This window comes from Balaenoptera physalus (assembly GCF_965194825.1).
Source record: "Balaenoptera physalus genome assembly, chromosome: 11".
Taxonomy (NCBI): domain Eukaryota; kingdom Metazoa; phylum Chordata; class Mammalia; order Artiodactyla; family Balaenopteridae; genus Balaenoptera; species Balaenoptera physalus.
In genome coordinates this window covers 11,145,804-11,150,715 of record NC_138896.1, presented here as the reverse complement: position 1 = coordinate 11,150,715, position 4,912 = coordinate 11,145,804, and the positions used below count along the sequence as shown (strand labels likewise).

The window sequence follows — 4,912 nt, the reverse complement described above, 5'->3', positions numbered from 1 at the left end:
TGTCCATCTTTAGCAAACACATCACCGATACCACCAAGGTGCGTTCCAAGATGCAGGGGTCTTTTCGAAGTGGCCGTGAGTGGGGAGAAGGGAAGCTCAAGGCAGCTGAGGGGCAGAGGGGACCCTGAATCTGTGCTTCTCGGGCTTTTCTTTAATGACCCACAATAAATAGTCTTTATGTCACCACCCAGTAGTACGCACGTGCACACACACACACATTTGATACAACTGTTTCACAAAACAATAACTACCTTTATTGCCTGAGATGCACTCTGATATTATCTAGTCTAGTCTAGTCTATTTCACCAAAAATCTTGGCTAGGAATTAAATTGATGTGATGGTTAATATTCTGTATCAATTTGACTGGGCTAAGGGATGCCCAGAGAGCTGGTAAACATTATTTCTGCATGTGTCTATGAGGGTATCTCGCATTCGAATGGGTAGACTGGGTACAGCAGGTTGCCTCACCAGTTTGCGTGGGCATCATCCCACCTGCTGAGGGCTCAGAACAAAAGGTGGAGGATGGGCAAATTCCCTCTCTCTGCTTGAGCTGAGACGTCAACCTTCTCCTGCCTTTGGACATCAATGCTCTTGGTTTGGGGGTTTCTTGGACTCAGCCTGGAACTTACACCATTGGCTCTCCTGTTTCTCATGCCTCTGGACTCAGACAGAATTACAGGACCGCTTTCTTGGTTCTCCAGCTCGTAGATGGCAGACTGTGGGACTTCTTGGCCTCCATAACCACATGAGCCAATTCCTGGATAAATCAACTCTTGTAACCAAGCAGGACCCTGCAGGACCTCCCTAGGGACAGACCCCCGTGTCCCCTGCCTCTTGTCTGTAGAAAAGCTTTAGCCTTCTAGGCCTTCCCCAAGTTCCAAAGTGCAAATTTAATCAGAGAAGTGAGAAAATGCAGAAACAAAGTAAAACAGTTAAGCAAGACAAAATAATAATAGTTTGGCCATAAAACAAAGTCAAGGACATTTAGTTCCTCCTCGAGGGCTGTAGATAATATTCTGAGCCACATCCTTGAGCTGTTTTGTAGATACTGAACCCCCTACCAGGTGGAAGAAGTTAACTGCATGCTGCCCACCAGCACGTAGACCCCAGAATGATTGGAGCCAGAAAGCTCATAACTGAGATTCCCAAAACATCACCCCGTTACCTCGCCATCAACCGAACAGAGAGCTGCGCCAAGCAGACCAGGCTCCCTGCCACACACACCCCTAAGCTTGCCTTTAAAACCCCTTCCCTGAAAGCCACTGGGGCGTTTGGGTCTTTTGAGCATGAGCTGCCTGTTTTCTTGCTTGGCCCCATGTGGAGCACCTTGCAGTAAAGGCCGTGCTTTCCTTCACCCCAATCTGGTGTCAGGAGATTGGCTTTATGGCACGAGGGGGCAGGCAGACGCGGGTCTGGTTTGGCAACACTCTTCTGTGTGTCTACATATATCCTGTTGGTTCTGTTTCTCCAGAGGACCCTGACTGATCCAGTTGATTTCATTCACAGCAGAATTTGTTAGCATGTGCCAGGATGCGGAGAAGGATCAGTGTTGAAATTGTAGAGACACACTTTGGTCAGAGGGAGCATCGCAGAGTAGTTTAGACCCCTGTCTTTAGAGCGCAGCGGGGCCTCTGAGTGCAAGTCTCAGCTCTGCCCTTTAACCAGCTGCACGGACCTGGACGGGTCCTCTGACATCTGTGTGCAATGGGGGCAATGACACTTTCCTCACAAGGTTGTCGTGAGAGTTTTGAAAGATGAAATCTTAGCGCAGTTCCCCGCAAACAGTCAACTCCTAAAGAAATGATTATTGTTATTAACGGGCAAACACCCAATCAGTCATTCAGGCGTTTGTCGTGTGCTTACCCTGGAGGTTCTGAGCCCTGCCCTGCCTGCTTCTGCTGGAAGCCGATCAGTCCTGTGCAGGGCTAGGCAGTGAAGTATGTCTCCGTGATGTGGGCACAGGGATGTTTATTAATAATAATAAATGGAGCAGCGTTCATTTCAGCTGCTAAGCATTGTCGTCCAAAACAGACTCGTGAGCAACGTGGGTCTTAAACCCTGATTGCTACTCTGCCACTTTGTGTCATTCTCCAGCAATACCATCTTGTCTGGAATGGCCATTGGGCGGCTGCCTTCTAATCTCTCTCAGATGCTGATGTGTTACATGAGCTTATGCCAGGCATTCCGTTTTTCTGCGTCAGTTCTTGTAATAATGGGAATAATAATACCTGCCCACCCTATGTCACAGGCAGGTTGAGAGGCGTGAGTATATTTAAAAATACAGAAAGAGGCTTTGAAACCCTCACAGAGAAGCATATTATCAATACAAAGGTTTTACTATTTATTGCTACTGTCTATCTTTCCTGGGTATTCCATTGTGAAGATTTGTGGTTGGCACTTCATCTTTCTTTCCTTCCTTTTAAAGGATAAAATTCATTTCTAACTACCTTTTGAAAGCCAATTTATGCTTTGGCTATTCGATTAATAGGAGTGGGGCAAACCAGCTTCCCAATCAAAGCTCTTTTGAGTAATTCAATGCCTGATATTAAAAGAGGACGGCTGCTGCCTGACACAGTTTACTTTCTACATTGTGGGGAAAACACGAGCTGCCCTTCCACCCAGATGGATGCCTGGGCCCTGCTCGTTCCCTCGTTCAGAGCCCTACCAGCCCCAAAGACGGCTGCACAGTTTGTGCATAAACATCAGAGGCCAGCCCTGGGTACCCCGAACCCTGTGTCCTGCCTGGGGCTGAAGTCGCAGACCCCAGGGAAGGGACATCTTTTTCTAACTGGTCCACCCAGTGGGGTGACTTTTTCAAATTTGCACAAGGTTCACTGCACAGACTAGCTGAGGCCCTTCTCCTAAGTGAAAGCCTTTGGGAAAATACAAGGCCAGGCAGTGTCCCTGCACAGACTCCAGGGGGCACGACCACAAGTCCCTGGCAGACACCTGGCTGGAGCTGACCCTTTGGACTGCAGAGTTCTCCTGCCCGCAGGTGCCCCAGCCCCCATGGAAAGACGGCTGAGCTGCTGTCCTCTTTGCCTCTCGGTAGGGCAGGGCCTGCAGTGGTTAAGGCCGTGGCCTCGGGTAGGGAGGCCACCTGAGTGTGCATCCCAGGGCACTCTGGTGTTCTCTTCTCAAAGCCTGTTGTATAGATTAAACGGGAGATGTGTGTACATTGCCCGCCATGTGACTGCAGTGCTCAAAAAGTGCTAACCATCACTCCCTTCCCCCCGCTACGCCTTGTTCATCTTTAACCCTTTCCACTCCAGCCCTGTTGCCCCTGTTCTGCCTTCCTCCTTCTATTCTTCCTCCTCTTCTCTCCTTCCCACACCCAGGCTTCTGAAGAGTTCACAGAGACTCCAGCTGTGCCCTGCACCTGTAATGATCCTCACGTCAATATTCTAACATGCTTCCTCCTCCCTTAGTTTTCTGGCTTTATTTTTGGTTACCAACTTCCTCCAGTTTTAAGGGCATGGTGAGTGAAAGTACAGATGATGTTTTTATTCTAAGTGCTTTAAAGGCAAAGGTTCTTGTGTATTCAGTGTATTCTCCCAAAATGAGGCTGGAGGTCTCCAAAGCCACGTGTATGATGATGTCGGTAACGGTGCCCCCAGGCACTTTCTGGCCATGAGGGCCCCAAATCCGGCTGTGCCGTTCTGGAGGCTGGTGGTGAGGTTCTGATAGCACTAACCCGACTTGGAAGCAGGAGGGTTAATGCTGGTATTAGGAACAGTCGAAATCTTTATCTTCAAGATAGTATGTTTTGAGGAATATCTAAAAGCCTACTCTTGTAATTGAGTCCGTCCGTGTTAAACATTGTCATAGAAGTGTCTTATTTTCCAACTGAAAAAATTTATCAGCTTTACTGTGACTTCATTCATCAGATTGTAGAGACTGGGAGGGACAATTCAGTCCAACTAACAATAACCAGTTTTATTAAGGACAAATCTGTCATCTTCACAGCTGGCTAACCAGCACCTAGCAGGATACTGAGCACACGATAGCCTCTCCACAAATGCTGGGAGGATAAGTGAATGAATGAATGAATGAATGAGTGAATAACATGCTCAATATGGGGCCAAACACCCTTGCTTACCAAGATGAGGAGGCTCGGCGTCCTCTCAAGCCAGTGGTGGAGGCCACGTTAACGCACACCTACCATCTGTTGTAATAACCGTTATGATCGTGTTTGTGTACTATCTTAAGGGAACAAGAACTCGGAACAATAAACTGAGTGCCTGAGTGGGGAGGTGGAAGGGTGGCTAAATATGCCATGTTTTCAGGTCACTCATAAAAATTTTAACTGGAAGAAAAACATTTTAATTGGGAGGATCAATTATTTATAACACTATTCTCAAAATACAGTTAAAAGCCGGAGAACTAACCATATGCCAAAGTGTGGTGATGGGAAGGCAGAGGCTGCTCCTTGTGCGGTTGGCTGGCTGCCCATCGGCTGTCAGGTGCTCGGGGGCCCTCGGGGGCCAACCTCACGACAGGGAGTTCCGCTCTCCTGGACCAGCCACCCCAGAGTAGAAACACGCTCCATATCACCTCTCTCCCTTCCTAACTCCCAGTCCAACCTGTGAAAAGACTTCAAGCACCAGCTTTGTTAACCCAATGGGTATGGTTGGATTTTCTTTGATTTTTTTTTTTCTAGCCCGTAGTAACTCAAAGTACCAGAATCCCCTCGGGGTGCTTAATAAGAACAAAAATTACTGGGCTTCCCCCTAGACCTACTGAATTAGAATCTCTGGAGGCGGGGCCTGGGAATCTACATTCTTCTAACTCAAGGGCCCTAGATGAGTTTTTTTAGAATTGACCTTATATTTTAGATTTTACAGAAAAACTGAACAGATAGTACTAAGTTTCCATATAACCCTCTGCACACGGCTTCCACTAGTATTAATA

The 4,912-nt window shown here is 47.7% G+C and overlaps 1 long non-coding RNA gene across 3 annotated transcripts in view; it reads right to left on the bottom strand.

Annotated features, from left to right (window-relative positions):
• LOC309638851 overlaps positions 1-4,912 on the bottom strand; it is a 192,258-nt gene that overhangs the window by 73,656 nt on the left and 113,690 nt on the right. The window contains exon 4 of one of the 3 annotated variants that reach the window (XR_014251346.1): positions 135-1,793. The exons of the other annotated variants lie outside the window; for them this stretch is intronic. This is a non-coding gene — a long non-coding RNA (uncharacterized lncRNA). Of the gene's footprint in view, positions 1-134; positions 1,794-4,912 lie in introns of those variants that run through there. 3 annotated transcript variants of the gene reach the window in all.